General features: G+C 40.7%; 1 non-coding gene and 1 pseudogene across 1 annotated transcript; one reads left to right on the top strand and one right to left on the bottom strand.

Moving 5' to 3' along the window:
* Window positions 1–925: 925 nt before the first annotated feature.
* LOC126020849 (serine/threonine-protein phosphatase PP1-alpha catalytic subunit-like) lies at window positions 926–2786 on the top strand (annotated as a pseudogene).
* Window positions 2787–12356: 9570 nt separating this feature from the next.
* LOC126021442 (U6 spliceosomal RNA) lies at window positions 12357–12463 on the bottom strand. Its single transcript, XR_007499957.1, has one exon. It is a non-coding gene; the product is annotated as a U6 spliceosomal RNA (small nuclear RNA).

Raw genomic sequence — 12463 nt, 5'->3', positions numbered from 1 at the left:
CGTGGGTAATACCGGAGAAAGATAATACCCAGTTAGCTCCTCCTTTCATTCTTGGTGAAAGATCTGATTTACAGTTGTCTGCAGGTTCTTACGATAGTTCTTATGTAAGAACAGGTCTCAGTAATAATTACCTGCGTGCATAATGCAAGCAAAAAGACACCTTGAAAATAAACTTATCCGGCTTGTTTGAGGCATGACAGACTTGTGGCTGCACACGATCACTTATCATAGATAGTATTTTTCTTTCATGGAGAAGTTAGAGCCAGATGTTTGGGAGTTAACTCTAGCTGAGTAGTAGTGTAAAGTTCTTTAGGACATAGCTTTGCATTTTCAAATAGATCTTTCTTTGAAATGGGAAACCACTTGTAAGATAGAGAGCACCAGGCCTTTGAAAATGAGTAACCGAGGCTTAGTTTGGGGGTGTGTGTGTGTGTGGGACACTTTGGCAAAATAGAAGATGATGATGTAGAAGTTAAGCCTGTTTTTAAAGAGCTGTTTACTCAAGGACAGCTGAAATTTTACTTTCTTACAGTTAAGTATCTTCTGCATGACCGAAAGGATGGGGAGATATTTGGGAGGAAGATGATAACACGTTTGGCCTTCACAAACTAGTTAGACAGGTAGGGCCATATAGAAACGCTTTATTTGCCTTTTACCATGTAGTTAACTTGCACACAGATTTTAGAATCAGAGCTGGGAGATAGCTAGAGCTCACCTCTCATTTGGCAATAGAAAAGCTGGGAGGATTATTATTAGTTCACAGAGCTTCAGGCTGCACAATTCTTTGGAGGGATGGCTATCTCCTGATAGCTGGGAAAGATAATCCAATCAAGGAATGGGGAGAACAAAGTATTTGTCCCCAAAAGGAAAAGTGTTGAAGCCGGAAGTAATCATCTAGGTCATTAATTGATTGCCTAGGAATGCCATGCTGAGAAACTTGTGCATGGTAGGTGGCTTCCAGATGTTTCTGTTTTTTGTTTTTTTTTTTTAACTTTATTTATTCATTGATTTGGTTTTGGGTCATGGGAATGGTGCTCAGGGATTACTCCTGGCTCCGCACTCAAAAGTCACCGCTGGCAGGCTGGGGGACCATATAGGATGCTGGGAATCTAACTGGGATCCTCCCAGGTCATGCACACATACAAGGCAAAAGCCCTTCCTCTGTGCTATTTCTCTGCCCCCTCCAGATGTTTTTGACTGGGGAATGAAATGATTAAAGCTTTGGTTTCAGAGGATTATTCTGGAAGTTCCGTGTTGTAAGTGGGGAGAGAGAACCTGGAGGTAGAATGACTACTGATAGCCATGATCATATGTGTTAAGGGTTTGAATTGAGGGGTGAGATAGGAAATGGAAAGGAGGAGCAAAGTGGAATAGGATTGGATGCTGGGAGAGAAAACGAAGACAGTAAAAGTTAAGAGGCTTCTGAGCCAGGTTGGGAAGGAAGATTTGTTGCAGAATTTCGAGCAATATTCATGGGAGCTCTTCTCTGTGGCATAAGTAATACTTTACAGCCTTTAGTCAACTTCTGATGGTTTTATTCTATTTATTCTACTCCAGTCCTGGCAGTTGTGGAGAGAAAAATCAAAAGTGTCTAGATTTGTTTAAAAAAAAGAAAGGGAAGGGGAGGCAGGAGCAGGCCACCTTGTTCGACAGGGAGAATCTCAACCTACACTTGCTCATTGGGATCCTGCTGCAAGTGTGAAACTCACAGCTTGGAAAGAACATCCAGCTGGCAGAGAATGAGATCCACAGCCTATGCCTCAAGTTCCAGGAGATTTTCCTGAGCCAGCCCAGCCTGCTAGAGCTCGAAGACCCCTCAAGATCTGCAGCGACTTCTAGGCCAATACTACCATGTACTGTGGCTTTTCGAGTATGGGGCCTTCCCACCCGGATCAGTTCCCTCTTCTGAGGGTCTGCGTGGACCAAGGCAAGCAGTTACTAGAGACCAAGACCATCTGCCTGCTGCTGGCCTGCAAGATCAAGTACTCCAAGAACTTCTTTTGTTTGTCTTTTGGGCCACACCTGGAGGTGCTCAGGGGTTTCTCCTAGCTCTGCACTCAGAAATCGCTCCTGGCAGGCTCGGGGGACCATATGGGATGCCGGGGGTCAAACTTGTGTCCATCCTGGGTCAGTCACGTGCAAGGTAAATGACCTACCACTGTGCTCTCTCTGGCCCTGCAAGAACTTCTTCCTGCTGCAGGGCAACCATGAGGGTGTCAGCATCAACTACATCTACGACTTCTACAACAAATAAGAGGTGCTACCATATCAAGCTGTGGAAGTTCTTCACTGACTGCTTCAACTGCTTGCCCATCGCAGCCATCGTGGACCAGAGATTTTTTGCTGCCACAGAGGCCTGTTCCTAGACCTGCAGTTTCTGGAGCAGATCTGTCCCATCATGAGATCGAGGGACATGCCCAACCAGGGGCTGCTATGCGACCGGCTGTAGTGTTCGAACCCCAACAAGGATGTGCAGAGTTGGGCGAGAAGGACCACGGGCTCTCTTTCACCTTCGAGGCCCAGGTGGTGGCCACATTCCTGCACAAGCACGACCTGGACCTCAGCTGCCGGTGGTCAAGGATGGCCACTAGTTCTTTGCCAGGCAGCCGCTGGAGACACTCTTCTTAGCTCCCAACTTCTGCGGTGAGTTCGACATCACAGGAGTGATGATGATTGTGGACAAGACAGTCATGTGCTCCTTTCAGATGTTTAAGCCGGCTGATAAGAACAAGGGGAAGTCTGGGCCCATCACCCTGACCTACAACTCCGCCAAAGCGAAGAAATAGCCAGGAGAGCCTATGGCTACCCTCAGTCCTCAGCCTTCAGCCTGCAGCTGGGTATTGCAGAGTTGGGGCCCAGAGAGCCCACCACCTAGGGAGAGCCTGCCAACACTGGGTGCCCTCTGCCAGCGGGTGCGGCTGATCAGAAGCATCGGGGAACTGAGCTGTAGCTTAGGGCAGCAGGGCCAGCAGCTGGAACCACAGCAGTGCAGTACGTCTGATCTCTGAGCTGGCAGATTTTCATATATAACTTGTTGATGTAATTTCAGGGAGAACACAGAACACCTAAACCTCATCCTGTGAATCCAGGACCAGGAAGTTGGGATGGGGGCAATTCAGAATTCTTGCAAAACTTTTTGTTTACTTAATTTTTTTTTTTTTTTTTTTTGGTTTTTGGGCCACACCCTGTGACACTCAGGGGTTACTCCTGGCTATGCGCTCAGAAGTTGCTCCTGGCTTCTTGGGGGACCATATGGGACGCCGGGGGATCGAACCGCGGTCCGTCCTAGGCTAGCGCAGGCAAGGCAGGCACCTTACCTCCAGCGTCACCGCCCGGCCCCAGGCATTACTTTCCCCAACTTTTTTTTTTTTTTTTTGGTTTTTCGGGCCACACCCGTTTGTTGCTCAGGGGTTATTCCTGGCTAAGCGCTCAGAAATTGCCCCTGGCTTGGGGGGACCATATGGGACGCCGGGGGATCGAACCGTGGTCCTTTCCTTGGCTAGCGCTTGCAAGGCAAACACCTTGCCTCTAGCGCCACCTCGCCGGCCCCTTATTTACTTAATTTTTATTATTTTTGGTTTTGGGGTCACACCCAGCAGTGCTCAGAGTTTACTCCTGCGCTTAGGGATCACTGTTGATGAGGCTTGAGGAACATATATGGTCCCTGGGATTAAATCAGAGCCAGGCACATACAAGTAAGAGCCTCACCTTCTGTACTGCCCTATTGTAAACATTTTAAAACAACAGTACCTTCAGATCCTTTTAATTACTGATAAAAATCCCCTCAAGGTAGGTGTAAAATATAAACTTTTTGGGTAATTTTTTATCTTAATTCAACTGAAATTCAGCTTAGAATTAGTCCTTTCTTTCAAAAAGCATTTGTTAGGCCAAAATGTAAACTAGACAGAATAAAATGTGGGGTTCTAGTGAATGCATTTTAATCGGGTTAGGTAATTAGTCTTAGTGTGGGTAAGACCTAGTTTTATTGATAAACAATTGACTTTTCGACTCCTATGAGATTACCTTCTGGTAGGGAAATGAGCAGATACCTTTTCCAGCTCTAGAGACTTTGATTCAATAAATAATTAGAAACATGGGGGTCTTTTGTTCTCTTATCAAAATATGAGTTAATTATTACAAGTAGTGGAAAAGCAGTAAATCAGCCTTTTCAGTGTTTTCAAAGAATTAATAACTAAAATCTATTAAAGAATTACATTTCTAAATAGCACATAAGATGTTTTAATGCTTGCTGATTTTATGAAAAATATCATATCTTACTGTCTGTAGCATTTTTCATTTCTTCATAATGTTTTCATAGACTATTTGGTACTCATGACCACAGAGCATAAGTGTGTCAGGAGATAATCATATCTTAGATGAATAATCTCAAACTCAGAGTTTTAAAATTAAAATGTTGAGGCACATGGCGAAAGAGTGGCTAAATTTAGAACTAGTGGTAAAACATATCTTTACCTACTGACTAATGGAAATTTAACTGATAGCTATGAGAAGTATGAATTTGGAATATGAACTTTGTATTGTGTAGATCTGAGCTTTTATATTCCTTCATTTGGATTAAAACAGAAACTTCCTTACAGTGGCTGTTGACAGATTATTAAGCAGTATCACTATGTCATTTTCCTCCTATCAAGAAAAAAGCTAATGTAGATTTTTCTGAGAGCACAGTGATGAAATGTAGGTATTCAACCTTTGAAAATTAGTTGATTTGATTTCGGCTGATTTCCTAGATAAAATTCTAATTTTCGAAAAGTCTAAGCTTGCAGATTTGCTTTGGGTGGAGCATATGAGAATCTAACCCTCAAAATGTAATTTTGACATTTTGTGATTTTTTTTTGCCACTATGTTAAAAGTATTTCCATTTAATATTAAGAAATCCTTGTATAGGGGCTGGAGTGATAGTAAGGAGTTGCCTGAATGCAGCTGAACCAGGTTCCATTCCTGGCATTCCAACCATATAGCCCTGAGCACCCATAGGAGTACTTCCTGAGTGCAGAGCCAGGAAGAACCCTGAGCATTGCAGGCAGGTGTGGCCCAAAAACCAAAAAAAGAAAGAGAAAGAAAATGTCTAATTTAGATAACTTAAAATAAACACATTTATATTATGCCAAATATCATAGAATTCCTATATTACAAGGAACATCTATCTGCATTTTCTAAGAGTCCTTAAATCCTATTCGTTCATACCGTAATGGTCCACCTTTGCTTGCAGTCTAGGAGTGCTGGGTGTTGAGACAGTGCTGAGATCCAATATGTAGTTGTCCTCTAGAACATGGAACTTAGTAGAGTCTCTCAGTTGAGCACCAGTGTAGACTTGATCTCCCAAGGTTGTGTGAATGTTTGGGATCAGACTTAATACCCTTCCTTTTCTCTGAGTTTTGAAGAAATGGTGTGAAAACTAAGAAACAAAGATGAGCTTTGTTTCGACTATACAGTGCTGTGTAGCAGCCTTACACTGTTAAAACAATTAGTTTCTCTGTTTTTTTCTGAGAAACACAATACATACCCCCCACACTCACTCACTCACTCACTCATTCACTCAAACTCACTCACATATTCTTACTCCTAGCTTAGTTTCCTGGTGGTCTCTAAAGCAGAAGTGGAGAATGTTTTTTTCTGCCAACGATCATTTGGATATTTATATCATTCTCAGGTCATATAATATGGGCAGACAGGCTGTGGGCAACCTGTGAGAAGCATGATTTTGTGGCCTGGTAAGGCCCTCAGGCTGACTGTGCCTCACCACTGTCAAAGGCTGCTTTTACCAGAAAGATTATCTGGATACTGATTTTTCTCCTTTTCACCTTTCTGTTCTTTCTGTTTCACCACATAGTTTTGTCGTCTGAAAGCCCTGGTTTCTGTGCTTGAAGTATTGCAGAGCTGACACTGTGTCATTTTAATGGATCACTTGAATCCAAAAGCAGAAGCAACTAGGTTTTGAGGCTTGGAAAGAGCATAGCCCCATTGCTGCTGCCTCACACATTTATTCTTTTCAAAACTGTTGGGATCAGCTACTATTCCATGAAGAAGACTCACGATATTGAAGAGAATACATTTTTCCTTGAGAAGACTGGAATACAATTCCTCTCTCTCTAGGGAAATGTGTGGAATAAGTGATGGCCATCTCTCCTTGATATGATAGATCCATTGCTTGCTTGTTGGAGTTTTATCACTTACCTTTAGAAGAAAATAAGTGTTGCTCTATAATTTTTGTTTGTTTCACAATGATTATATAATAGGATTGTAGTCTTTAAGTATTTAAGCATGTTTGGGTATATTTTTGAGGCATTTCATGTACATTTAAAAAAGATTGGCCTCTGTGTCCTCGATCAAACCTCTGTAAATTCTGGGCTTCTGTGGGGAGGAGTATGACAATAGAATGCACTGAGATATGTAATTTATATAAATAGGAAAGTCTGGTGCACAAAGAAGGGTTTAGATAAAAGTACCTTAAAGTGTTTTCTTGACAATTCCTCCCTGACCCAAGTTACTTGGGCAGTTTAGAAAAAATCTTTAATGTTAACAGAATTATAAATGAGTTAGCATTAACAAAAGAGACTGGGTTCTTTTGCTAATTGTTTATTATGCCTACAATTATGATTAAATATGATTGGAGGGAAGCAAACTGCTGAGTTCTTACTGGAAGAACACTGTGGTCATAGATTAATCAAATTGTCAAGAGTTGTATTTAGTGTGCAGCAGAGTTAAATGAACTCTATCAGTTAGAAGTTAGAACATACTTTACTTTAGAAATAATAAGTGAATTAGATTTTCCTGTCATTAAAGGCATGCTGAAATGTGTTAAGAACCATAACTTTCGGGGCCGGCGAGGTGGCGCTAGAGGTAAGGTGTCTGCCTTGCAAGCGCTAGCCAAGGATCAGGACCAGGGTTCGATCCCCGGCATCCCATATGGTCCCCCCAAGCCAGGGGCAATTTCTGAGCGCTTAGCCAGGAGTATCCTCTGAGTATCAAACGGGTGTGGCCTGAAAAACCAAACAAAAAAAAAGAACCATAACTTTTAAGTAAGGAAGTTTCGATACCACTCATAGCATTATTTTCTTAGTTCTATAAGCAGTGCTAGAAACAGTACACTTCTTTACTTCTGGCTCTGCACTTAGGGATCACTCCTGGCAGTGGTGCTGGGGATTGAATCTGAGTCAGAGGCATTCAAACAAGTGCCTGTCAGCTCTGCTAAATCTTCAGCCCCTTGTCTAGATTTATGTAAGATTGATTGAAATAACATTTTTGAAGCAAAAAGTTTAGTTCCTGAGCAGAAGCAACACCCACATAGTTTTTTTTTCTGAATTTGAGGATTTTCCAAGCAATGCTCAGGGTGCCTGAGGCCCCTCTAAGCAAAATGTTTAATTTTAAGCTAGGTTTAATTAATGTGAAGACTTGCAGATATGGTTCTAGAGTTCCAGGGCCACACTGTGTGGTGTTTTGGGGCTTCCAGAGCAGTACCCAGTCACACTTGGGGGTCTAGGACTTTACCTGCTGATGCTGTACCTGGTGGTGGAGTATAGCTTGAACCAGGGCTAACTACATAGGAGTGTTTCCTAACTGCTGTACTACCACCTGGTCTCTTAAATTATTTTATTGCTCCTAATTTATTATAATTATGAAGTTGACTGTTTATGCAAGCAATCTTTTCTTTGAGTCATTCATTCCTTAAGGATGGCAATAGCTTCATTTTGTCAGGAACACAGCTGTGTATCAAATCTTATCTCAACTTAAGAAATGTGTTTTAAGAGCCCAGGGATATGGGTCCGGGGCCAGATGCTTGCCTTGCTTGCATGGTGCCTCCAGTTTTAACACCATTGCTGTTCCCCTCACCAGGGGTGATTCCCAGATCTCCACACTGTGAAGCTTGCATAGAAGCATCACATCTAAGTGTGTGGCTACTGGAGATCACAAGGTTGTTCCCTGACCCCACCACAATAAAAAGAATGCTGAGGTTCCAATGCAAACAGTTAAAAAAACATGTTTCTGAAAGACTGGGCTCTGAGAAAGTTACTGACTCAACATGACTGGCTGTTTTTATCCCAGGATGGTTTTTTGGCTATGCAGTTTGGGAGTAAGAAATTGTTACCCACTGTGCATGGTTGAATTATAATCTAGGGCTAGAATAGCATTTGTCCAAATACAGTTCTTCCATCTGGTATGGTATACTTGTTCAATTCTGAAGTCTGTGGGATGGTCCTTTGCAGTGGAGCTCAGTGAAGAATTCTGCTGTTTTACAAACCCAGATTTTTTTTTTTTTTCATTTTACAAACCTAGATGATTTTATGAGAAATCGTTTGGTAACTGCTTGTAGAAACAGGTAATTTGGGGTTCTACAGTTCTCTGAGATAATTTGTTTGTTTTGGGGGCCACACCCAGCCGTGCCCAGGGCTTACTCCTGGCACTGTGCTCAATGATCTTCTGAGTCAGGGAATCAGTCATATATGATGTCAGGGATCAAAGCCGGGCTTGGTTGATGCGAGATGCTGAGGATCAAATTGGAGTCAGCCGGGTGCAAGGCAAGTACCTCATCTGCTATACTATATCTTCAGTCCCGAGATAATTTTGTTTAAGTTTTTGGTTTTGGGGCCATCCCCGGCGACACTCGGGGTTTACAAAACTGGTTTACAAAAATTCTGAGCTCAGAATCATTCCTGGCAGGCTCTAGAGACCAGATAGGATGCAGGGGATCAAACCCCGGGTCAGCCCTACCCCCTGCCTTACTCCTAGCACAATCATATCACTATGGCCCCCTAAGATAATTCTTCAGCTACATTGTTCACTAAATGTACAAGTATAATATAAATACAAAGAACTAAGCTAAATAAACTTGATAAGACTGATTACTGCATGTATTAAGCAAGAGATAAGTAACCCTGCAAGATACATCAGTGAAGCTTCCTTCTGTTAAAGTTTAAAAATCCTCATGTTTCAAAAAAAAAAAAGATTCTTTTAAATAAGAGATCTATTTAAAGCCCAGTAAAACAATTAGACATTTCTATTTTTTAAATCAGATTATACTGTGTTTGTCACATAACTAAAATAATTTGCTAAAAAGGTTATGATTGGAAGACTTTTTGAACTTGGGTTTTTGTTGTCTAAGAGGGTGCCAAGGACATTGCTTGTGGGGAAAAGCCAGTGTCTAGCACGAGGCCACCAACTTAAAAAGAAAGCCTGAGAAAAATGGTTTTTAAGTTTTCCAGTCAAAAATCATCGACACTTTTTTTTTCTCTGGCTTCTGCTGAGGACATTGGTTGTGGCAGCCTGGGTCCATGTCACTTAAATCTTCATGAATCTTGTCCCTGTAATTGAAGGGCAGATATTTAAAAGTGGGGCTGTCATTGGAAAGCAACCATATTTTTATCCTGTTAGAACATTTTGAGGTTTGAAAAAGAAGCATGCCAAAATCATGATTCTGCCATAGCTTAGGGATGAAGGATTAGCTGGCATTTGTTTGAGAAGGCTATTGTTTTTGACTTTACGGATCTTGTAGTCCAATCTTTTGGGAGAGAAAGAGTCATAAACTTAACGTCTTATTTGTCCTGTGAGCTGTGAAAAATATTATGTTTAGGTGTGAATGGAAAGTATGCATTATTCTCGTGAAATTTATTGCTCTAGTTAAGAAATTTTTGTGAATATGACTTGTTTTAAAGTCTTGTGGGTTTTTTTTTCTTTGAAATGTCTGTTTTGGAGTTTAAGATAAAAGTGAGAATACTGTTGGAATAAAAATAAGAATATTGTTCAGTTATTGGCAAAGTGATCTTGATCAAATCATTCTTAGATTTAAAGTCTTGTTTGAATTAAATTTTCATTCATAAGCAGAATGACAATTATAATTCCCAATTCATACTTAGTATGTGACTTTAGCTATTGCACTTAGTAAATTCACTTAGTGCTATAATATCTAACTATTGCATATAAATAAGTAATAAATAAATAACTTATTTTTTCAAGTTGAGTTCCTGATACCTGGCCATTGATGACTGTTGTGCTTCTTTTCTTAATTTTAGAGAGGAGATATATTTAATTATTTGCATATATAACCTCCTTAGAAGTATAAAGCTTTAAAATACTTAAGTGTATCTGTAAATAGTATATTGATATTCTTTGTTAATGGGATAACTAAAATATCTTGAAGTCATGATAAAATTTAGTACTGCAATATTCTTATCAAGTGCTTAAGTATAATTTTGACCTGAATTTTACTGCAGATCAATATAGACAGGGGATTGCTATGTATATATTTTGCAGCATATTCCTATGACTGAAATGCTATCTTTCAGTACAGAATTGTCCACTCTCACTTTAAGTAATACCTGCACAGTCCCAGTTTGGGGTAGAGGGGTATATGGCAGCTTCCCATAATGGTCACACCCTCCTTTTTGGTCAAAATTGGCACCAACTCTGTGACAATTATGCAGTGGTTTTCATAACCTCTGCATTGCCATGTTAATGCAGTGGGAAAATATTGGCGTTTCGCAGGATCAAGCTTATTGAAAATGGTGAGGTGATGGAAGGGTGTTCATGTTAGAATGAACGCCTTCAATATTTCATATTCTAGAAACAGTTTTGTTTTGCTGAGTTAATATTGATATTTCTATTCTTCATGAAGCTATGTTCATTTTTTCCAGTTTACAAATAAGAAAACTGAGAGTCGTGTTAAAATAGTTAAAATTTGGGTCTGAGTAGGTCTGACTTTGAAGCAATTTTCTGTATTATATTACCCTACCCCAAGATGCTCTTTTCAGACTAGAAATTGGCACTTTGGAATTGAATCGTTGGCAGATCTCCATGACTACTTACCGTATTTGCCAGCGTATAAGACGACCCTTCAACCCATGAAAAACTTCCTAAAAGTCTTAAAAGTAAGATCATTCATCCCTGAAGCTGGAACAAGTTTCAGCATGCCGTATACCAGCATATAATATGAATCCCGACTTTTAGGAAGTTTTTTATGGGTTGAAGGATCGTCTTATACGCCGACAAATACGGTACATGAAGTTCTTTTTGTTTATTTTGGGGGCTTCTCCAGACACAGAAGAAAGTTATGTGTTTTCCTAGCTTCAGTTTTATCTCTGTCCATTCCTGACTTCTATTTCCTGCTTCATGAAATGTAATAAAAATGTTTTGTTTTGTTTTTGTTATTTTGGGGGCCATATCCATTGGCACTCTGGTTACTCCAGGCTGCGCTCAGAAATCACTTCTGTCAGGCTCGAGGGACCATATAGGATGTCGGGGATTGAACCTGGGTTGGCCTCATGCTAGGCAAATGCCCTACCCCCTGTGCTATCGCTCTGGGGTCAATAAAAATGTACTTCAAGAGTAAAACAACAGTGTATAAAGAGTGGGGGAAGAGAATGTAGAGAGAGGGAGGGACAAAGGGCAATATGCGCTGGTGAAGGGTATGACTGAATATCATGAACAACTTTTTGGGGAAAAAATTATATTCTGAACAACTTTGTTGCCTGATACTTATATGAAGTAATTAAGAAATAAAAAGAAAAATATAGGATTCCATTTTTTAAAAAAGGCAAAAAAAGTAGGCATGTGCCCAGGGCCCAAGAGCTGACCTGGGTTAGTTCCTGACTATTTCCTTCACCCCTCATCCCTCCCTTAAGCACTGTCAGGAATAATTACCCCTGAGTGTGACCTGGTATGACCCCCCCTAAAACAAACAAAATAAGTGGACTCAGTTATGACTATTATTCTCATGCCTACAGAATACTTAATTTCATACATTTCAAACCAGATTTTCAAGAGACTATAATCCCCCCGCCCCCACCCCTCTCTGGTCATCTGCATGCAAGGCAACTATCTCTCTGGCTCAATTTTTATTTCCTTTTTAAGATTAAAATAAATGTTGGGCCGAAATGGTAGCACAGCCTTGCATGTGGGTGACCCAGGATGGACTCGGGTTCAATCCATTGCATCCCAATGGTCCCCTGAGCTCAGAGTCAGGAGTAACCCCTGAGTGTCTCTGGGTGTGGCCAAAAAAAAACCAACCAAAGAATAAAATAAAATGAATTTTTTAATTGAATCACCTACACCGTTAAAAGTTGTTCACGATTGAGTTTCAGTCATATAAGGTTCCAACACCCATCTCTTTACCATTCTACCTTTCTTCCCAGACCTCCTTCCCCAGCCTGCTCTATTATCTTTTTCTTCTCTTTCTTTCTCTTTTCAGCACTGCAGTTTGCAATACTGTTACTGTATGATGCCTATCACTTTACCCCCTTTCAGCACCTAGTTCTTGTCAAGAGTGATCATTTCCAGCTATCATTGTCACAGTGGTCCCTCTTTGCCCTAATTTCAAATTTTATTTTATTTATTTATTTTTTTAAAATATGGAACGTTTCACGAATTTGCATGTCATCCTTGCGCAGGGGCCATGCTAATCTTCTCTGTTTCGTTCCAATTTTAGTATATGTGCTGCCGAAGCGAGCAC

This window comes from Suncus etruscus, chromosome 10, assembly GCF_024139225.1.
Source record: "Suncus etruscus isolate mSunEtr1 chromosome 10, mSunEtr1.pri.cur, whole genome shotgun sequence".
NCBI classification, from domain to species: domain Eukaryota; kingdom Metazoa; phylum Chordata; class Mammalia; order Eulipotyphla; family Soricidae; genus Suncus; species Suncus etruscus.
The sequence above is the reverse complement of the archived record's forward strand: the minus strand, read 5'-3'. Positions and strand labels throughout refer to the sequence as shown.